This window comes from Canis lupus, chromosome 7 (genome assembly GCF_003254725.2).
Source record: "Canis lupus dingo isolate Sandy chromosome 7, ASM325472v2, whole genome shotgun sequence".
NCBI classification, from domain to species: Eukaryota; Metazoa; Chordata; class Mammalia; order Carnivora; family Canidae; genus Canis; species Canis lupus.
In genome coordinates, this window is record NC_064249.1 from 52,163,452 (window position 1) to 52,187,110 (window position 23,659).

At 43.0% G+C, this 23,659-nt stretch overlaps 2 long non-coding RNA genes across 5 annotated transcripts in view; one reads left to right on the forward strand and one right to left on the reverse strand.

Annotated features, from left to right (window-relative positions):
• Positions 1-1,310: 1,310 nt before the first annotated feature.
• The window catches only part of LOC112647841 (uncharacterized), a 42,957-nt gene continuing 20,608 nt past the window's right edge, over positions 1,311-23,659 (reverse strand). For all 3 annotated transcript variants that reach the window (XR_004817286.1, XR_003128522.2, XR_003128521.2), the window contains exons 2-4: positions 21,214-21,340; positions 3,905-3,984; positions 1,311-1,460 (exon numbers count right to left, since the gene is read on the reverse strand). This is a non-coding gene — a long non-coding RNA (uncharacterized LOC112647841). The remainder of the gene's footprint in view (positions 1,461-3,904; positions 3,985-21,213; positions 21,341-23,659) is intronic.
• Positions 13,866-21,727, forward strand: LOC112647842 (uncharacterized). Of its 2 annotated transcripts, none has more exons than XR_003128523.3 (3): positions 13,866-14,028; positions 16,794-16,882; positions 20,321-21,727. It is a non-coding gene; the product is annotated as an uncharacterized LOC112647842 (long non-coding RNA). The 2 variants fall into 2 exon arrangements; XR_007412081.1 differs by lacking the exon at positions 13,866-14,028 and adding an exon at positions 14,911-15,312.

Here is a 23,659-nt window from a genome sequence, read left to right on the forward strand (position 1 = left end):
GGCAAAAAAATGCTGTCCAGAGACAACACAATTAACAGAACTAGATACACATATGACACAGATGTTGGAACTATCAGACATGGAATTCAAAATAACTATAGTTGATACATTAAGCTCTAATGATAAGATGGATAACATGCAATATCAGATGGGCTATTTGAGCAGAGAAATGAAACCTAGAAAGAAGAATCAAATGGAAATGCTAGAAATGAAAACACAGTAACAGACATGAAGAAAGACATTTAAGAGCTCATCAGTCGACTCAACACATTTGAGGAAAGAATCAATGAACTTGAAAACAATAGAATTACCCAAACTGAAACAGAAAACAATAATAATAATAATAATAATAATAATAATAATAATAATAGTAAAAGAAAAGAACATACAAAAGCTACAAGGCACCATCAAAAAGTAGAGCATAGGGATCCCTGGGTGGCTCAGTGGTTTGGAGCCTGCCTTCCTCCCGGGGCGTGATCCTGGAGTCACAGGGTAGGGTCCCACATCGGGCTCCCTGCATGGAGCCTGCTTCTCCCTCTACCTGTGTCTTTGCCTCTCTCTCTCTTTCTGTGTCTCTCATGAATAGATAAATAAAATCTTAAAAAAAAAAAAGTAGAGCGTATTTATAACTTGACTCTCAGAAGGTGAAAAGAGACAGAAAATGGGACAGAAAACATACATGGAAAAATAAGAGTTGAGAATTTTCCAAAATTAATGCTGTTTGTGGCACCAATCAAGGGGAAAAAAAACAATAGTAAAACTATAGAAACCAAAGACAAGGAAGTATCTTGAAGGCAGCCAGAGGAAAAAGACATCTTACTTATGAGGAAAAGAAGGTAAAAGCTAAAATAGATTTCTCATCAGAAACTATGCAAACCAAAGGAAAGTCAAATGGCATTTTAAAGTATTTTAAAACGCTGTCAATTTACTATATTCAGAAAAGAAGTCTTTCAAAAATGAATGAGACACAACTACTTTCTCAAAAAAAAAAAAAGAATTCAATGTTAGAAGACTTATATCTGAAGAAAGATCAAAGAAAGTTTTTAAAACTAAGATACCAAAATAAGAAAGAAAGAATAAGATACGAAACAGAAACTGGGATCTATGCAAAATAAAATAAAAAAGGATGAAAATAGAATTAATAAAGGCAAAATAAAATTTTCTTTATTGCTATTTTAATAGCTCTGGAAGATAAACATCTAAAGCAAAAAATAGTAGCAGTTTATTGTGCTTATAGTATTTATAAAAGTAGCATGCATGATAAAAATAATACAAAGGATATAAAAGAGAAATTGGGAGTAACATTCATGTGAATTAAGAGTCTGCTATATTTACCAAAAATACTTAACTCTGTATTTTGTAGGCCCCCTGTACATAGAACAACTGGGTGGCCAGAATATGTTGGTCATGGAGAAGAGGCAGGCAGGCTTCTCATCCACTGGTTGCTCTCAGCACCTAGGCTAGACAAGGCAAAAAACCAATCACCCTTCAGAGTCAAGGCCACAAAGCTCCTTATAAAACAACTCCAAGGAGAAAGGAAAGCCAACTATTTTTATGTATTCCTGCTTTTCTTTAAGCTTTGTCATATTTTTTCAGACACTTGGAGAAAGAGCCCACACTTAGTCTCCTCGCTATAATTCAGCTTCTTTTCTGGGGCCCCAGTTCATGGAGAGAAAGCCTCTCTAGAAATGAAGACTTCAGGCTACATAGACCATGGAAGGGGCAGTTCCCCCGTAGCTTTTTTTTTTTCTTTTCTTGCTTTCTCTTCCACCATACATACCAAGGGAGCCCACTTAGAAGAAAATTTACAACAGAAGCTGGAAATCCAATCTTTCAGGCAACAAAAAGCTGCAAGAAAAGCTCAGGAAGGTAAAATTTGAGAAAGGAATAGTTGCAATTTTGATGGTGTGTCAAATCTGCAACGGCTGAGTGAATTCCGGGAGCTGCCCAGGGCCGCCCAGCCCTAGGGGTGCTGAGCTGAGCTAAAGAGGTTGGCAGGTGGTAACAGAGACGAGCAGGACTACTGTGGGCAGCTTCTCAAGGGAGGCAAGGGGCAGCCTGGGGATATGACACAGACCCAGGCTTACCTCCAGAGCCACCTGCACCATTCTATCACAATCCAATAAAACATGAACCTGGAGAGCCACCATTTGTAAAGCAACAAGCAGCTACCTGTGTAAAATCCAGAGCTAAAACATACAGCAAGAACAAATCCTCCAGCAGCCACCAGCTCAAGACTGGAAAGCAAAAGCTGTTGGCACCATGGAGCTGCTCTGCTAATGCCTATTTTGCACAGGGAGCCTAAGAAGCAACCAAGGGTAAAGAGTCCACACACACAGTCCAAAATTGCCACCAACATGCTTCTGAGGTGGCCCCTAATGTCACTTTCTATGTGTCCAGGAGATGGTCCTGTTACAGTATCACAGGTGAGGGTGAGCTATACTTTCACACACTTTCCTCCACCTCCTAAGACTACATGGTGTTTGTGTCTGCAGGAGGCACATCTCCCAAACACTGAGCCTCAGGACAGAGTGTCACAATGACAAGCAAGCTTCAAAGAACTTCTACATGCAATTCAACAGGTCAGAAGCACTGAAACTGCTAGGAACCCCAGAATGCTGTCTGATTCCATGTCCCTGTCACCAAGAAAAATATCTTCTGCTAAAACAAAACTATTCATCCTTCAATGTCACCATCTTCCTATACCACAAACCCTTTTCTGACCATGTCAGTCAAAACCTAATTCCCTAAAGGGATTTGTCTAACACTTAAATATAACTTTTCACCTAACAAATAGACAAAGATAAAAATATCCAGTCCTGGCAAAATTAAAAGGAAATAAGGCATTTATTTGCACATTGGTACAGTTCTCCAAAGACCAGTTCAGCAATGTCCATAAACTGGAGAATGTATGTAACCCTGGACTTGGAATTTCTCTTCCAGGAATTTCTCCAACACAGACAAGTATAGACATGGATGTTCGTGAAAAGCAAACTCATATTGAGGGTAGGTCTGGAGATACTTCCTAGCTCTGCTTCCTGGAGCTGTCCCTTGGAAGCTCTAAAACCATCTGAATCTCAGTTTTTGTAACCGCAAAATGAGGTTACACACAGGGTTATTATGAAGATTAAATGATATAATGCATGCAATCTGGAACTTAATGAAAACCCCCCAACTTCCCACTTTTGTTATTTTATTGTAATTCAAATATTTTTCAGAAACTTAGAGAGCTACTAATCAGATTTGATCAGAAAGATTATGATTGATCTCTGCAATAGAATTCCCCACAGGATTCTGAAAGAATAAAAGTTCTATATACATATTGAATTTTCAAAAAACAGATTTCAGAAGAACCTCTGTATGTATGTGTGACTCTATGCCCCCATGCACATATGTGACTATGGTGTGTATGGTCTGTCTGGTGTGTATATTTCAATGTGTGTGTGAGTCCTGTGTATATACCTGTGGTGTATGTGTGAGTTTTCTGTGTTTCTCTATAGTATGAGCATGTCTATGAGTTCTGTGTACATATCTTCAGTACATATGTGTGAAATCTGTGGGTGTCTGCAGTATGTGCATATGTGTGTGTATCTCTGGTGCATGTGTGCATGTCTGGGTGTAAATTCTGTGTGTCTGTAGGGTGTGTGGGTCCTTTGTGTGAGTCTTGCCATATGTGTGTCTACAGGGCATATGTGTCTGTGCGGTTCATGAGTTCTGTGTATGTATGTGTGGTGTATCTGCACGCAGATTCAGTGTGTGTCTGTGGGGTGAAAGGAGTGGTACAGGTGTGTGCATGTCTACAGGTTGTGCATGTGCCTGCATATGTAGCCAGTATAAAAATCTGAGCTCTAAAAAAAAAAAAAAAAAAAAAAAAATAGAATCTGAGCTCTGGTACAAGAGAAACCTGAGTTGGGTTTTTGTCCCATCACATAGCAGTTCATCTTGCACAAATTATTCAACTTCTCTGTTTCCAACTTCATTACCCTGAAAAAAAAAAAAGGCTATTATGCCCTGTCCATGGACCACGTGAGAATAAGATGATAGAATGCATGGGAAGTACATAGCACTGTGTCCAGCACATAGTAGGTGCTCAGTAAAGTGCAGCAATTTTTCATCATTGTCATACTCAGAGAGATGACTGAATAGATGTTATCTGGGTAACAGGACTATAGTAAAATTTATAATGTTTATTTTGCTTGAATATTTTGCATGCATCTATATTATCTCTGAATAAACCAGTACTGAAAAAGTACCGTACTGAAAAACAGTACTTCCCCTTCTCAACAACAACAACAACAACAACAAAAAACCCTGAGATCTACATCAGTCATCACCACAATACAGGCAAAATACCTCTTAAACCCAGATCCTAGTGCCAAGTATCTCTCTTTCAGAATGCATCTCTCTACTCTTCCCTGAAATTCTCATCTTTATTGTATTATTGTATTTAATCCAGCACTTCTGGATTAAAAGCCCAGGCTGTGATGTTATGTCCAGAAATCCCTGCTTTAAATTCCCATGACACCTGGGATTGGCCAGTTGTTGGAGCAACTGTGTATCTTAATCCCACTAGAATTGATTTTTTAATCAGATTAACTTGTTGTCACTTTGGAAGGTATGATGGTAAAGGGCAGCTCAGTGTTAGTCCCTGTCAGAGTGTGAGACGGGGAAGCCAGGAGTGATGGAGATAAGTCCTTGGCAGAAAGGGATTTTAAAGGTGAGCACCTGACATCATGGGCTGGGGGTAGGGGGCGGGTGACTAGAAGCCCTGCATGAGTAAAGAGGGGGTGGTATGGGAACACGGAAGAAAAAACTCACTTTCTTTATGATTTGGTTTAGGTCACATTCCCCCACAAGGGCAGGGTTCTCATTTAGCACATTTATCTGAATCACCTGGAGAGCTTGCTAGAAATGCAGATTTCAGGCAAGACCCTTGCCTCTCCCCCAAGAGATTCTGGCAAAGGTATGAAGTGTGGCCTGGCTATCTACTTCCCTGGTGAGGACTGGATTAATCACTACAGAGCAATAAGGAAGGTCCTTGGGGTTAAAATCTCACTGTGAAAAATCGATTGCTTGACCACTTTTGCAGCTGTGTGTCTTCAGTTTAGTTACACAACCTCTCTGGGCTATTCATGCCAGGAAATAAGGGTGATGGTCCAGAACAAAATGATGATGAGGCTATAAAGGTTGGATAGTTTCTGCCTAAAGATAAAAGCTGGCTGATGTGAAGCCAAAGCCCAGTTCGTCCATTCTCTGAGAGGGTACAGGGTGCTCTGAGGATGGTTTCTGACCCTAGGGTCGCCTAGCCTGTTTCCCCGGCCTCAGAAGCTTCGCCAACCTTCCTGGTCCTGCAGCTGCTGCCTCCTGCGAGTGTGCTCCACTGCCCCCTGGTGGTCTCATCTGGGAAGGTGAACGGCCTCTTTCCCGGTTGGGCTTTATCCAGGGCCCGAGCAAAGGCACAGCTGCCAGGCCAAAGGTAGAGGACTGAGTGAGCCACTCTGGAGGCTCTGGGAACGGAAATGCTCCCACTACCACTGCCGCCTGCTCGCTGGTGCTCAAACCGTCCCTGTGGAGCGTCGCCACTCTGCATAAGGGTTTTGTGTCCTTCAATGCTTCCCGAGCCTTGAGGCAGGCTCTTGCTGCGAGCAGCACACACAGAAGGGATGGGTCTGGGAGACGTACCTGTTGCCTCTGGAGCTGAAAGAGCTCGGTTTGACCCATGAGGTCATTGCACATGCGGGCAGGACTGCTCAGAATTCTGCACTAAAATAGGTTAAGAAGTCAGCTCTGAGGGCACACCTCGAAGACTCCCAACAGTCACTCAGCTTCAGCAGGAAGAAGGACCCAAAGGCTGAATGAGAACTCTGCACTCCTGGGAAAACCTGACCAAACATCTAAACCTCAGGGCTAGCTGTAAGCAAGGCTGGTCAATGGTCAGAGTGAACCCCCCATCCTGAGAGCCCTGTTGCCACCAGCTTGGCCTTTCTGACCCTTCCTGTTGAAGCCTTAGGCTGCACCACTCCTGAGTCCACCAGCAAGCCCCTTGGCTCTCCACACAATTACACACCCTGCCCTGTACCCCATTTCCCTAGGCACGTACCCCTAAGCTGGGCCTGTGGGCAGGATGAAGCCCCTATTTGCACCTTCCCGAGTCACCTTGGTGACTTGGTTATCCAATTCTTTAGTGACCCTATTGGTGTCAGATGGAGGCTACAGGGATTTGAGGGTAGCTAGTGACAGAGGCCACAGAGATCTGGGTGCCATCCTTTAGCTGAAAACATACTACCTGGACGTGGTCTGACCACAGGGAGCAGGCGTTCAGGATAGCTGTCACGTGCCCCTGCATTCAGGGACACCCTCTATGGACTGAGGACTGGCTCATTTCACAGTCCGTGATCCCTACCTGGGTGTCTGTGAGGACAGAGGGGCGCCCAGAGCTGGTCATCTCACACAACCAGCCCCAGACAGTGTGGTGAGAGAAGGAAGGCTGGGGCTTCACGTGGCCCTCATGAGCATGAGGGAATGAACTAGATACTGCTCAGGAAGCCCACTCTTCTTCCCATTAGCAGGCTCTGGAAGGGCAGGTTAGAGCTGGTCATCTTTAATGAGAAGATGTGTAGGGACCCATGACAGCATGAAGCTTGTGTTATAAACATGAAGTCTAACCTTTGCTGTCATCCTTGTGCTAGAAGTGATCTCAGAGCTGCAATCACCTTCCTTCCCCCACAGGAGTTCCTAGACATTCACCAACCGAAGACTACTTGCCCTGTTCCTCGGTGTTCTCCCCTAGAAACAAGCCCCCACACTGTCCCAATTTAAACAGATAAATAAATCTGTTTCCTTGTCTTTGTAAATAAAAATTACAAAGACAAGGAAAATGAATGCATCACATTTCTATAATGGATTAGGCCTACATAAATTGATTGTAGTATAATTCATCCCACTTAACTCTTGCAGCAACACAGATGAAGTAGGGCTATACCCAGTTTTAGAGACAAAGAGACAAGGGCTCAGCGAGGCCAAACTAGGATGTGGCAAAAGCTAGATCTGACCCCTTTACTCTGTAAGTTCCTGGTCTTGGTGCTTTGTCTACAATTCCCACTGCTGGCCTGAGAATTCTTCCCACTCCAGGACTGGCACCATTTCCCCTCTGCTCTTTTATTCTGGCCTGTATTAATGCCATCAACACTTCCAACTGCCTGATGTCTGGCTGGCTTCTTCCTCACAAATTCTCGCTTTCCACCAAGCATGCCTTATAGTTGCAGTTGGGCTCTGCTCAAAAGGAAGCTGGTGTCCACAGAGGAAGGAGTGTTTGCCTCAGGCTGCTCAGATGGCACATTCCATACCCACAGCTCCATCTGCCCCAAGAGAAGTCAGCTCATGGCATTTCTCCTGTTCTGACCTCCCCCCCACAGCCCCATGCATACACTGCTCATGACATAGCCGTTCCTGCCTTCACAGGACCAGTCCCTGGCGTTCAGGGCTCACTGCTTCCTCCCTCCACCCACTACATCCTGCTTTCAACCTTTGTCATGTTGAAAACATCCTGAACAGTTACAGGAGAGCTTGGCAATATTTTCCTCACTTGACCTTAGACCACCTCTCTCCTCGCTTCCCTCCATCTCTGTTCCTTCCTGGTCCTGCTAACCTGTGACAAGGCCCGGGCCTGGCTTTCTTCTCTGTCTATACTCACTGGCTCAGGGATGTCATCTGGCTCCAGGGACTTCCAATACCAAATATATATCCTGAAGACTCCTGTTTCTACTACATACGAGCTCTTCAGTTTGATGTTATATCAAAGGTAACGTGGATGCCTTATTTCGTTCAGGCTGCTATAACACAATACCACAGACTGGGTCGTTCATAAACAACAGAAATGTATTGCTCACAGTCCTAGAGGCTGGAAGTCTGAGATCAAGGCACCAGCAGCTTGGGTATTTAACAAGGGTGCACCCCCTGGCTCATAGATGGCTGTCTTTCTGCCATCTCCCCACATGGTGAAGGGACTGGGAAGCTCTCTGGAGTCTCTTTCATAAGAGCACTAAATCCATTCATGAGGGCTCTGCCCTCCTGACCTAATCACCCCCCAAATGCTCCACTTCCCAATGCCATCACTCTGGGGATTAAAATTTTAACATATGAATTTTGAAGGGGACACAAATATTCAGTCCATTGCAATAGATAAGACCAAACTTCATTTCTCTTCACACCTGATGTTTCCTCAGTCTCCTGGCATCTCAGTAGAGACAGCTGCTAGCTGTCTTCTAGCAGCTCAGGCCATGGAGTTAACCCCAGCTCTCCTTTCCTTTCCCACCCTCCTCCAGTTTGCCAGGAAATCCTGTCGGCCCTACTGTCAGTATGTCTCTAAAATGCACCACTCCTCCTCGCCACTGCCCCATCCGCTCACAACCCCACGCATCCTACCTGGATCATTGCAGTTGCCCCTGACACATCTCCCTGCTGGTGCCTACGTCCTCAAAACCACAACACCCTCGGCTCACATGTTTGAGTTTTCTCACCCACACACAGCAGGAGCCAGCACACCTTGGCCCTCCCAGTAGATGCCATGCACCCCAGCCCACCCTCGACCCTACTGCTCATGTCTGTCCTGGACTGATTACAAGCAGCACGTCTTTCACTATCAGAAGGTGCCAGCTGGACAATATATTATATGTTGTCCTCTCCCCATGCACTTGCCTGATCCAGATCTTGCTCCTGTGTGCCCTCCATCCTACTTCCCTCCCTTGGGCCTCATTATCTCTCCCCCTATGTCTTCTGTCTCTATCTGGAACACTCTCTCTTCCCAAATAATCTTATGCCTCCTTCCCCAATACCTCCAGTTGTTCAGATGTCACCGTGAACAACTGTAATGCTTCCCCACAGCCTCCTCTCAGGACAAGAGCCTGGTCTACTCTACTGTCATACCCTGCCACATCCTTCCTTAGGGCAGGTATCCCCACCTGGCAGCTACATTTCTTTTTTCTTTTTTTTTAAGATTTAATTTATTTATTCATGAGAGACCCACAGAGAAAGAAAAAGAGGCACAGACACAGGCAGAAGGAGAAGCAGGCTCCATTCCATGCAGGGAGCCCGACGTGGGACTCCATCCTGGGTCTCCAGGACCACACCCTGGGCTGAAAGCGGCGCTAAACAGCTGAGCTACCCAGGCTGCCCTACATTTCATTCTTACTCCCCTCACTGGAAGGCAAGCTTCCCAAGCCCAGGGTTTTGTCTTTCTGCTCCTGGCTTCACCTCTAGGACCTGGAACACTCTTGGCACATGGGAGGCGCTCATTAAGTTTTCATTACAAGAATGAACAAATGGATGGATGGATAGATGTTTAAGTTCAAGAAAAGTCACCAAATGTGGAGCTTTTTGCTTCCTGCATCTACCTGAAAACCTGTTACATCTAATTATAAAGCACACAGAGGGCAGCTTCGATCAATGTAAACCAAATACACGTTAGAAATAACTCACATACTGGTCTGAGGTTCAGAATATGTGGCACCGATTTGGACTGCATCACTGAGGCAAGCCTCAGGACTCTCCTGACCCTCAGCTTTATTTTTAGAATAAAATAATGTCTATAATTGTTTCTGGCACCAATATTCTACATGTTAGGTCCCAGAAAAGTGACAGCACAAAAGAGCAAAGTAAATAAACAGAATCATCAGGAAAGTGAATGTTGTGCTGCCTTCTCTCACCTTCTGCTGTGGACACCCATCTCAAAAGGTGTTAGCCAATGTGTGCCTGCTCTGGAAGCTCTAGGACCAGCAGAGACACCTGAGCAAGGAACACTAAGGTCAATGACCTTTAGTGTGCTGCCCTCCCCAGAGAGCACTAACCTATAAATATTTATGGGGCATTGACCTTATCTGTAAGCAATATGCATCAACCTATTCAGGTGTATTAGCCACTCACTATACTCACCTAAAGCTGTCACCTTAAAAACAGTAAACAGAGGAAATGCACTTGGGGGAGCAGAGAACACAAAATGACCTGTCTGGGGGCATGATTTCTCAAAATGCATAGGTACCATATGTCATAGGGTAAGGGCCAGGGCAGAAGAGAGAAGAAAGAGATGTCTCCATGACGCCCATCTAGTGTCACATCCGTCTCCATCCTGGGTGTCTGGAGGCCCGACCTGGTTCTCTGCTCTCAGAAACTTTACAAGGAATCTTAGGCCAAGGAATGAGGAAGATTATTTGTTCTATAAAATATTTTCCTTAACAGATCATTAGCATCCCTTTGAATTAGCAAGTATGTTTGGGTGTTTATAGCTCATTTATTATATTTATTCCTAGGTATGTTGGGTAGTGGGGGAGTGTTGGGTTATAGGAAGACAGAGATCCTAAAAGATCATCAGAAATAAAATTGAATCATCTCAGAATTAATTCGCAACTTAAAGAAAGATTATCAATTTATCCACAAAAGAAAAAAATCAGTCTACACAGAACTTTTGGAAAGGGAACAAACTGATTTGCATTAAAGAGCTGGCAGGATGGTAAACGGAACAATCCCTGTCATGGCCAGGTGTCTCCCCTTCATTTTCCAGCCCCTGCTTCAGGGGCTGCACCATCACACAACCACCCCAACTCATGTTTTCCCCCTGTGCCAGTGCTCATGCTCCCCTCTAATGCCCCCTGGAAGGTCTCTAGAATCCTGTCCCTCCTCAGGTAGGCCTGTTTCCCTCTTGAGGCACATGGTTGATTGGGCGTCACTCATAGGCTCCATGAAAGCAGGAGCAGCCATGTAGCTCTAGCCTGCCCTCCCCGGCCTGCTCCTCAGAGTTCCCCCATTAAGAGACATCTTCCATACAGAAACATTCCCAGCTATAAAAAGGCCACGTCACAGAATCAGTCAGGAAGTCAGAAGATCAGCTCCATATGTGCCAAGTAAGGATTCATTTCCTCAAGGTTCTTGAGGAAATGAATGCTGTTGTCAAAGTGGGTCTCGTTCTCACACATATTTGTTCTGACACATCTTGCTCCCTGGCCTCCTATCCTGGGTTCCTATCTCTCTGGTTTTCATCTGGTTCTCAGAGAATTGAGGATGGGGCCGGCTCTTCATGGTACACATTATGGAAACAAACTCGAGACCAGTATTCTTTTACCCTCCTGCTGCCACCCTCACACTCCAAGGCACAATCTATTGCCAAGGCTCTGGTTCACGGAGTTATACATACACTGAGTTTGTAATCAGAATCTAGCAGAATCTATTTTAAATACACGGGGACTACAGTACATATGAATATGCTAATCAACTAAGCTTAATAGTTCTCGTTTGTATTAATGCAAATTAGGCAGCTGCATTTCCCACCAAATATTTTCCTTGGTATTTACTGACGAAATCAAGGTCCTTCTAATAAGTTCTAATATTTAATCTAAAAGCTCTAAAGAAGGTGCTTTAGTTGAGCATAATCTAATTTCACTGAACAAAATTGCATCTAAAAGCAATATAAAGTTACAATTTGTTCCTTGTCAAATAGTAAAAATGGCCTTTAAATTTTACATGGTTTTGACCTTTGGTTTTTGCATTTCAATTAAACTTCCCTCAGAGCCCAGAGGATCAAATGTTCCCTGAGTGTGAATTAGGTCCTGGTGAGAGGTGTCAACTGACCCTCTGCTTCTTTCCTTTTCAAACTGACATCTGTCTCCCTTTTGACACAGAGCAGAAATTTTCTCCCTCAATAGCTGGAGCGGAGGTAAACAAAAATAGTAGGTCTGAACAATATCTCATCTTTAGACCCTTGAAATTTCTATGAGTCAATCTTCAAAACTCATTCAAAATGGATCACTATGCCACTTTGCCAGACTCCTATCTATCACTGGTCTAAGAATGACCCAACCTCTCCTGTTAGCCATGTTCGAGCCATGATTTTATCTGTATAATACCTGGGGGCAACAATTATTCTCCTCAGGCTTGGTAGGAACCCAGAATGCAGAGGAGAGGTCATCTTTTTATTTCCGATCAAATAGAATCAGGTGCTCAGGTCTGAGAGGCCATGACGCCACTCAATATCCATTCTCCCCTTCTTTCTGGTAATAGAGTCTGATTTTTATTCAGGGCAATGATGCCCCCCAGCTAAAATCCCACACTTCCCAGCTTCCCTTACAACTAGTGAAACAAAAAGGTAGAGGAAGTCCTGGTTTCTTAATGATATGGTGGAACCATCTTACTAGCCCTGGTTGTTACCTCCAGGCACTTTTACGTGACAGAAAGAAATCAGATGGGTTTTTATGCTATATGCAACTGAATTTAATCATAAGCCTTGTGAAATTAAAGTAGTTAGCACAGTTCCTGGCACATAAGGGCTCAATAAGTCATAGCAATTAGTCAAGAATCAGATGAGTAATCAGTCTAGATGACACACTGTAGAAACCAACTAAGGACTCAGAGAGAGACAGAGAGAGAGAATAGATAACACCTGCATATCTACAAATATAAAGCATAAATGGAGAACTATATGTATCACTTCAATAATAATAATAATAATAATAATAACAACAACAAATATTTGGGGTTATAGGCACTGGGCACCATTTCAAGCATTTTACATGTATTAACTTTTGTATACCCCAATATTAATGCAGCATTTGTAAAATTATATATTTTATAATATAAATATATATAAAAATTGTGTGTGTGTGCGTGTGTGCACACACGTGTTGAATAAACAAATACACAGACAGATAGATGACACCTTGCTTACCTCATCTGTTCATTACCCTGGGTGAGATCTAGGTCAAGTGACACACTAACTCTTCAGGTCCATAGACAACATATTCCTATGATCATGGTTTCCCCAAGGCTGAGCTCATTTTATCCCCAGCTAACTGGGGAACCCTCAGTAAAGATCATATGTCTCTTCCCTCAAAGAGGGAATTTTATCAGTGCATCCCCTTCCAGAGCTTTGCAAACATATAGCACTCTTCAAGATTTTGCCTCACCCTGACTGGGTGGTTCCAGGATGACAACTTTGGCAGGGCACGGTGTTGAAGGAGGGCTTGTTGAAGACTGAGTGGCCATCTGCCACACCACAGGGCTAGGCTGATACAGAGAACTCTGGAGCTTCCACAATAACCTACCATGAATTGAGCCCTTACACATATTTTAGTACCTTTTATCTTTACAATGACCTCATGAATTGGAACACTATTTTATCCAAAACACACTAAAGAGCAGAGGTACTCATTTTTCTTCCTTCCTTCATTCAAACTTATTAAACACCTATATGTACCAGGCAATAACTTTTAAGGATATTAGGGAAAATGTGGCATATGATCTTTTAAGGAGCTTAAATGCTGGTGGGGGAAGGGCAGAGATAAAAAACAAAAATCAGACATGTGACTCATGCTGTAATGAAGGTATTAAATATCATGGGGACATATTAGGACTAGTCACAGTGGAGGTACTGTTAGGGCTGAGGCCCAGGTTGGGACAGAGGTAGGAAGCAGAGGGAAGGTATTCCAGTAAACTGGTGCAGTTATGCAAAGATTTTGGGGGTAACTGGAACATAGGCATGATGTCTTTGTAAAGTGTTGACCCCCTAGGCTGAACCATATTTCTTGCTATTTCCTTTCTTGTGTATTTCTAGTTAGGGTGGTCTCAAGGGAGGTTCCTTGGAGATCTGAAGAAGCAGAAGTGAAGTAGCAGCTATTTTTGTAGCTCACACATACAGTTGCTTATCTGCAGATTCACCTCAGTAGTATGAAACAGTAACTGGGGAAACAATTTCTCTGCCTTCCCCTGGATCCTCCTCCGGCCCCTGAGCCAGGTATCCAGTCAGCTCTGTGATGAAAGAAAGGTCCTGGCTTTTGCAAGACAGCCTCATCACAAGGTAAGAGACACCGAGCATGGACAGAGGTTTCAGGCCATGCTCAAAAGTCACAGCTTGTGCTTTCAGCTTACAGCCTGCTTATGATCTTCCTTTCCTGACTGCTGTTCCCAAAGCCACAGCAAACAGGAAGAAGCTAGAAGACTTTTGAGGAGCATGGTAGAGAAAGCCTAAAGAGTCTTGAGCAAAGTGTGAGTAGAAACCTAGATGACAAGAACACTGCCAGTGAGGACTCAGAGTAAAGAACATTCTACTGGGAACTGGAGGAAGGGGGACCTCTATCATGTGGCAGCAGAAGGTCTAGCAAATTGTCATCTGCTGTAGGGGAAAGCAGAACTTGTACGGGATGAACCTGGTTATCTAGCCAGGGTGATTTCCAAACAAAGTGCTGAAGGCACTGCCAGGTTTCTTCCTGGGGCTTATAGTAGAATGTGAGAGGAGAGAGATAAATGAGGGAAGAACTGTGAAATAAAAAGACATCAGGATTTGATGGTTTTGAAAATTCTCAGCCTCTCCAGGTGGCAAAAGATGCTAAAACTGAGAAATGACTTCCAAGCACATCAGGAAAACACGGTGTAGAGGTGAAATCTTGCCTCAGGATGAAGCCACGACCTTCCTAGAGCTTCTGAATCACCTCTGATAAATTACTTGTTTCAGGGTCTAATTTTTGGAGAAACAACCTGAAATGCACTCTTACTCTTTCCTAAATTCCAGGGATCTGAAACTTAACCTGCCCTCCCTCAGATTCACCTTGCTCTTGGGCTATTCTTTCCCCGTATCCCATAGAAGGTCCTTTTTTTTCAGTCCAGCATGCAAAAACTGGAGTTCTCCAGAGCATCATCTCTCCTAGGATATTCTGAACCATTTCCATGTCTTCAAATATCAATTGGAAGGCTGACACCTCACAAACTTGTATTTTGATCCCAGTCTTCCCTTGTAGACTATATCCTATCTATCCAAACTCCCTCAGGAAATCTATACCATAGTGTTGTAAAAGCACCTTCAGTTCATACATCCACAACTGATAATGCTCTCTTATTCTGTTTTCCTATCTGTTTTTATTTCTATCTCTCTCACATATGTGTGTGCACACACGTGCATGCACACACACATACACACATGCACACCAGAGCGAATCTCCTTTTCCAAGAGTTATATATCTGGCCTATAGAACTAGATCACCTAGATTTGAGTCCTGGCTCTAGCATTTCCTGACTCTGAAAACTTGGGACAAGTTTGTTTGTTTACCTCCCTATGTCTCAACTCTTCTCTGATGATTTTTTTTAAAAGATTTTATTTATTTATTCATAAGACACATAGAGAGAGAGGCAGAGACATAGACAGAGGGAGAAGCAGGCTCCTCCAAGGAGCCCAAATGTTGGAATCGATCTGGGATCCTGGGATTACGCCCTGAGCCAAAGGCAGACGCTCAACCGCTGAGGCACCCATGCATCCCTCTTCTCTGATGATCTGAGGTTAGTGATAGTTCTTACCTCATTAGATTATGGGAAAGATCAAATGGACTATATGTATAAAATAAAACAATGTCTGGCACATGTTACACTCTCTGAAAATTTTAGTTCTCAATATTGTTATATTCTGGTGAATTGCATCACCCAATAAGCCAAGGAGGATGCCCTGAAGTCCCCTATTGCCCCGTAATACACACATATCCTATTCATCATCAAACTTGTCAATTCTACTTCCTAAGCATCTTCAGAATTCATCCCCTTCTCTCCATCCCAATTATCACCTCTTTAGTTCAAGCTTTCATGATTCCATCATCAATTAGAAGTAGTATATAGCTGCCATAGCCCTTACCTGAGTTTTATGTGTCCAGTAACCAAAACAACCCCATCCCAAGATATATATATCCAAATCCTTTCTCCATATTGTAACCAGAACATCCTTCTAAACTCTCATCATGCATTTCCCCTGCTTAAGAGGCCTTAAGAATAAAATCTTGACTTTTTAGCCTCACATGACACAATGGGCTCCACATTCTCTTTGCTCAGTGCTCACTGTTGTCAGCCTTACTCACATCCCCTTGCATCCTATGTTCTAGTCATTTTGATCTATTTACAAATATTGAATTCCTTGAACTGTAACATGTTCCTCCTCCTAGAAACTTTGGTGCTAAAAAAGAAGGACTCATAATATCAAAGAATACTCTATCATGATAAGTGTCCAGAATTTAGCAACAGGTAAGTAAGAGAATGTCTATGGCTAGAGAGGGATGGGAAGATCAGATCAAGCAGGAAGCAGTATACACTAGCCCTGGGCTGCTCTGACCCCATCACAGGGCAGCCCCTGATTGAATGTAGCCCCAAATTCTGCTTTGATTGCTTCCAAGGCAAGGGATAACTTCGGTACTGCCAGGTAACTAATCTAATCCCAGCAAAGGTTAGGAAACCCACCCGCGGCAGTACGTCCTTCCTGCAACAGTGGAGGAGACTTTCATGGCAGAAGCCAAACTGGGGACACTCTGAAAGGCTTTTATGCTATAGGATGTAGGTTTCCTTTTTTTTTTTTTTTAAGCCTTTCTTTAAAAAAAAAAAAAAAAAAGTAGTCGAGAGGCTGTCAGGCAGCTCCGCGTCTCCATTAGAATTCAGAGTATTCCACGGTAATTACAAAACAGCTGTAATGGAAAATTGGTAGTCAAACCCATTTTCCAGCGACTAGAACGGTGAATGGGCTCCATTATGTTCCTAATTCTCATTAACTTAATTTGCATAGGAAACAATGAAGGAATACATAATGAGGTACAGTGGGCTAGCAGCCCAGCCCTCGCCCCCCAAAGAGCTGGGTGCAACCTACAGTGACCCACTCGGAGGGAGGAAAAGCCCAGTGCCTCGCTGGCTCCACTTTGTTCCTGTGACCTGCGGCTGCAGGCCAGAGCTAATCCGGGGCAGCGAGGTAGAGGGTGACTCCAGGATCCCCTTGCCTCTGCACACAGGGTGCAAACTCCATTTCTTCGCCCATCCCCGCCCCCGCTTCTGGTAAGACTGAGAACTGGAGCAGAAGGAGGAGGGAACGTGTTTTCGGGTAAGCAATTCCAGGCTTTGGCTGTGTGTGCATGCATCTTGCTTCCTACAAATCTGGTTTAAGTATAATTAGCCCTGGCAAAAGTATGAGATCAGCAACCCGGGAGCTGGGTGGGGTAAGGGTACTGGGCTGGGCCTGAGCTGGCTGCCTCTGGGAGGAGGAGGCCAGCATGGCCTCACCCCAGTCTCTACTCTAAGCAGTGACCCTTTCAGACCAGAACCACTATTGGCAAACCAAATGGAACTTGAGACAGAGAGGGATCATAGCCAAAGCTCAGAGCTTAAACAGCTAAGTTATCTCCTGACTCCATCCACCAAACTGTGAGTAGTGGAAGCCAGAAGTTGTACTCTCTACTTTAACAAAGAAAATTATAAATTGAAAAAAAGTGGTACTTTCAACCCACCATTATCGGATATTTATGTTATTTCAGACACTATACCAGACAGTCTCTCTGAATCCTTACAGCAAAACTACAAGATGGGGGATCCCTGGGTGGCGCAGCGGTTTAGCGCCTACCTTTAGCCCAGGGCGAGATCCTGGAGACTCGGGATAGAATCCCACGTTGGGCTCCCAGTGCATGGAGCCTGCTTCTTCCTTTGCCTATATCTCTCTGCCTCTCTCTCTCTCTCTCTCTCTCTCTCTGTGACTATCATAAATAAATTAAAAAAATTTAAAAAAAACAAAATTAAAAGATGAAATTATATCCATTCCACTCATGAGGAAACTGAGGCTCAAATAATTCACTATGCTGGGGTTAGTTGGCTATTCAAAGGTGAAGCCAAAATTCAAGCTGTCTTCTAAACCAGCTAGACTAGTTAGGCCAATGCTCCCTAACCTTGTTTATTTCATGGCACATATGGAAAATTGTAACATTTATATAGTACCCTACAATGAAGGAGAGGGGCTTGGAGCCTAGAGAAAGTGCCCTAATCCCCAACTGAGTAATATGATCCTTATTTCTAGCCATACTGGTCAGAAAACTCAAGTATAGGAAAAACAGGGGCTCCTTGTGTAGATAACTTAAGAACTACCAGGAAGGTGGATCTATTCCAATAATATCCCAAGAGTGTCTCTGGGTGAGACAGAAGTGCCTGAAATGCCATTATTGGTTTGGATTAATCACTGCCCTCCACCCATCCCTCTTCTTAAAGGTGTATCTCTGTGGATGGTGTGTAACACTCATCCCACTGAGAAATGTAATACAGGGAGTATTTCTCTTAAAGTAACAAGACTTGGGTTATAATTCTAACTCTGCCCCTTCATAGCTGCAAGACCTTATGCAACTCACTTCCTGGGAGCTGACCACATAGTGTTCCTGCTCCTAAAACTCTGTAAATGTACTTACCTTAGGCTTTCCCCTTGACGTGGGAATGGACAAGCGGTAGGTAACATGCCAAAAGGAAGAATGGCATAGGCAAAGTAACTGAAAACAACTCCCTCCAACAACCTACCTTACCCAGCTGGTCTATACTAGCTCCTTTACCAGCAAAACCTCCAACAACTTTCTGAAAACCTACTGAGCACCGGACATCACATATATGTGGTTTATAATCCCTGAAAAACATTTTCAGATGAGTTTTGTCTTCACCATTAGATGAGGAAGCTGTCACAAGGTGGTAAAGCCACAGAGTGGAGTGTTTTCCTGACCTAGGTGTCCATCCCCAATCCTGAGCCTTTATTTTTTGTAGCAAAAAATAAAGAAGGCGGTCTTTGGCAAAAGAAGTCTCTTCTTTGGCAAAACTCCTTCTGCACCTAGAGTTGATGGCACACACTCTTCACTACTTCAGTGAGTTCTCCATGCTCAAAGTATATTTGAAAACCCAGACATGTCCCATCTCATTTGCTCCCCAACCTTATCCTTGGAAATGCTGTCCACACCCATGAGACCTGAAGACACATAGTTTAAGCAGAACTTCTAGTTGACTTGACCCATTGGGTTGGTTCTTCATGTGGCATACCAATGAAGCCCAGACAGGGACACTCCTGAGAACTAACACAGTGATCACTCATGTGTAAAACTAAGGAAAACAATTAGTCTGCACTTGTGTGAACAAAGATCTTCTGCCTTTCTGTCTGTGCCCACCAACCACCAGTTCATACAAGGCTTGGTAAATGTTTGTGGATTAATGGATTGACTTAATTAATTAATTATTATACTGAATTATTATTATACTTAATATATTTATTTGTATTTATATTCTATTTGATTAATATAATTATTATAATTAATTATTAATACCCAAGGCTATTTACTAAGTACCTGATATGTTGCAGTCACTGTGCCAGAAGTCATGGAGAACTTCACGTTTCTCTGGTTTGTATAGCACATTCTGATTTTCTGTCTACATCTTCATATTATTACTCAAAGCTGCTTAACTGGGACTAGATAATGGGAGGTTATCCTTCTTGATGCTAACCTCACTGTTTGGGTATATGCTATAGGTTATGGCAGGAAGGAGACCAAGAGACCAAATCCAAAGTTCTAATGTTGTTCTACTTCACCCTGATGTTAAAGACAAATATCAGATCTTCTCCCTAACCGGAACACCAATCCCAAGCAATTCCCACTCTCAAATGGATTGACTTTTAGGTTAGTTTTCCTGTAGGTTCTCTAAACACAATCCCTGGTCTCTCTATTTATAAGAGAACAAAGCTGAAGATGTTCTAGGAAGATTCAGGGCTGGTTTGTTTGTTCCCTTCTTCGGTTCACTCAATGGCACTTACACACCAACAAAAACCCACTTATGGTTGAAGTTTCCCACGCTGAGTTGCAGGCTCTCTGTGTTCCCCCAGTAAAGAGCCTCTTGCTGTGTTCCCGGGAACCAGCACTGCACCGCACAGCTTTGCCAACTGCGTCACTTTTAGATTCTGGGCTTTGAAACCAAATAAAAATTGATATGTGTGTAATCACATTTGTTTAATTAAAGTAACACATCTGTGCAGTAAATATTCCAGCACGAGCTGGTCAATAGCAAATCCTCAGCATGTACAGTAATAATTGACTAATGTAATTAAATGCATGTCAGAGTTTTAAAAGAAAATATAATGAGATTTCATCATTTTATATGTACAGGTAATTAGTTCTTAGGAATGTGAGTAAAAGCAAATTATCTACAGATTTGAACTATCAGCAGATAATTCAAATGACCTAGTTTGGGAGAGAAAATGGTATCTAAAAATGAGAGAAATTCAAACCAAAACAAACGTTCCCTACGATTAAATCTGAAAGCTATGTTAAGAAATGAGCATGTATAATTTTGCTCAACATGTTTCCATCGAGCTTTCATTTTGGATGAGTTGAGCCGTACTGTGAGTACCAGGTTGGAGTGACATCTCTCCTGGCTCACACTCCTCTGTTGGCTGTTTAGGCATCCAGGCACCTTCTAGTACCAGGCTCTGGGTCATTTTGACGAGTGTTTCTTTTGCTTTGTATTCAAGCTGACTTCATCTTCTGCTGCTTCGTTAGAGTTCCTGTCTGGCCTGAGTATGATCATCCCGACTCTGGACAGCATGTGCACATGAGGGCTGTAGGAAGGGCATTCCAAGGGTAGAGAAAAACTTGACAGATGCAAGGAAGTATGAAAGCACATGGCCTTTTTGGGAAGCAGCGAGGAGCTCAGTCTGACTGGAGAAGATTCCAGTAAGAGAAAAGGGAGAGCTACCACTGTCAAAATAGGCTGGAAGTGATGGGCAGAGACTTGAATGTCAGCCAAGAAGCTTGAACATCCTTCCTAGGCAGGAAGGCAATATGGAGTTGCTGAAGATGCTGTTTTCTGCTACTTCACTCAACCCTAATCAAACCAAATGCTTCAAAAATCCCAACACTCAAATGTGAACTCGTTGCTCAAAGAAACTGTCAAGTCCTCAAGACCAAAGTCTGGCCAGTTTGAGATTAGGATCCATCCTCTCCAAAAGGAAGCTGTCTGGATGCTTCTCCCTTCCTCCTGGTGATTCTTCAATTCAAATCCCTTCCTTTCCCTACATTCCCAGAAGTGATGACACTGGCCACCTTAATAAGCCCTTCTTGGTGACCACAGCTCTGAACTATGAATCCTGCCTTGAATGATTCTTATTGCCATAACCAGACTGAGGGTGGGCAGGGGCAGTGTGAGTTTATTCTGTGCATGTAACTGTAGGTTTTTGATATATATTCACAGCTTGTTTGCTTGCATCTTTGCTGTCATGATCGCATGTCAGCAGACAGAGTGGCCATGACAAACATAAGACATGACCATCATCTAATATGAGAGTGACGTGTTCCTCACTAGTTGAAAGGCAAAAGCTTTACTTGGTGACATAGTCAGTGGTTGTACCGAGGGACATGAACCTACCCACTCCCTGGCTTGCACCCCTCTTGACCAGAGCCTTCCTTCTATGAGACAGTTTGTGCTGGTGCATCAGTGGCCAGGACTAGAGGCCAGCAGGGCCCCACATTTAGGGCTTCAGACTTGGAAGTTCCTTGAAAAGAAATAAAAATGCAATAAACATGAAAAAAAGGAAAACTGTCAATTTAGAAGAGACAAATAACAAAGTACAGATATTATTTGTATCAAAAAAACTAAATATATATATATAGCAGTAATATATATATATAAGAAATGGAGAAATATGAACATTTACTAGCATAAAGAATTTTTAAGTTTGTTAAGTTTTAGATGTGATCATTGTATCATGGTTATCTTTTTCAAAAGAGCGCTTATATTTTATAGAAATAAACCAAAACACACCCAGGTGACAGGATATAATAATGTCTGTATTTCCTTCAGAATAACCTAGGAGAGGATGGAAGTAAGTATAGGTAAAGATATGAATGAAACAAGAATGGCCACATACTGATTGTTACTGGAGCTGGGAGATAAGTATATAGGGTTAAATTACCAGTTTCTTGGTGTCTGTATATATCTAAATTTTTTCATTTAAAAAAAAAATGATGATGTTTATGATTTGCAATCAGCCAAGAGTAGAGGTCTTTCTGGGCTGGGTTGTTAGTTTATGGCCAGGGTTTGAGGTTAGACTGAAGCTAGAGCCCTGGGTTCCATTTGTGGCTAGGGTTATAAATTTTAAATTTATCAGGTATGGAATAATTTATTAACCAAAGAAAGAGTCCAGGAGTCATCAGAACAAGGTAGCAACTATACGACCATGATTATAGGGTAACTTTGGGTGTGAGCTTGGAACCAGTCTGTGGCCAGCTTAGTAGGAAGCTTGAGACTAAGAAGAAATAGTCTGTAGCCAAAGTAGGTCATTGTTTCTGTATTTGAAGATGGTCTATACCCTCCATTAGGAAATTACCTATTTCCAGAGCTAGAATTCACATCTATGAATATTCTCTGTAGCAATGGGGTGGGGTAGATGATATGTTAGATCTAGCATGACATCAGCTCAATGATTAAGACTTAGAGGCTGGTGTGTAGTTGAGGACAGGGTCAGCTCTGACTGATTTGGGAGTGTTAGTTTGTGACAGGGGTTAGAGAAGCCTAAAGTTAGGTTTCCTGTTAGGGTTAGGAGTTAATTTTACACTCTGAGCTGCATGTTAGAGTTACCTAAGTGGGTAGGGGAAATAAAAATGCCAATGCCTAGGTCCTAGCTAAGCCCAACAATCCTAGAACTCTGAGGCCATGGCCATGGCTTTAGTGAAAACCACTGGGTTAGGGTGTCAAAGAATAACCATATCAAGGGATCTTTTTGTATCTAATGTTAAAGGGTGTCCTATGACTGGAGTTGCAAGCATAAGGAGTCAATCTATAGCTACATAATAAAGAAAACATATTTGAGCCCCCAGAATGATGCAGCCAGTTTACTTTATTAGCACTGTGTTCTAATCCTAGGGGTTCTGATTCAAAGACTATTCAAGAAGCACATACACAGAATAGGTCTTGATTCAAAACAATGCTCCTGGCATACCTATATGCCTCATATTGGAGTATTTTTACCTAAAGCAAATATTGATTTCTCCACTGAAAAGACCCAACAATAACTTATCTAGACCCATCCAGAGGTCATTGAATAAAATGGTTAATTAGGAAACTGAATTTCTGCCCTTGATCCATATGCCAGTCCACTTAGCTAACCCACCTAGTGGGACCTTACCAATAGCTCTGTATAGTAAAAAGTGTAATACACAATGGGGTTGAATGGAGAGAAAGTCAGGAGTATTATAAACTTAAATGATGGAGGATGGCAGAGAGGGAGAACGCATCTTTTTGCTTCTCCTTAATCAGTAAATGCTTCCATGGAGAGGTAAAATTCTGCAGCCCAGCACTCTGCTCTGGATTCCAATTAAACAATGCATAAAATACATAATGTACACTTATTCTTTGTACCCATGAGTGTGTCTAAGTCGTAGCCCTGTTCATAAGAATATGAACAGATAATACATTCTGGATATGGATATCAGGGACTCAGGATCAGCTAGACAAGGAAGACATGGGAGATGATATTGGTGGGCATGCAGAGATGGCAGGGTCATAACACCACAGAGTTGACCCCTGTCAGCTAAAAGGGCTCCAAATGGTCTTCTAGCATCTTTCCAGGAGAAAAGCATGTTATTGCTTCCCTATCAGATGGTCTCTGATACCCAGAACTGGTGAGGATGCTTTTTATATGGGACCCAAGACCACCAGTAGGTATTCTACCGTTCTTTTGGGGTGGCCTACACTCCCATTTAAGCCTTGATCTGGGTGCTGGTAACACTGAAGAGGTAAGTATGGGAAGAAATGTTGCAAGAGGAAGAGCCCAGAGAATTGGGAGGTAGGGTAGGTTGAAAAGTATTGTTGC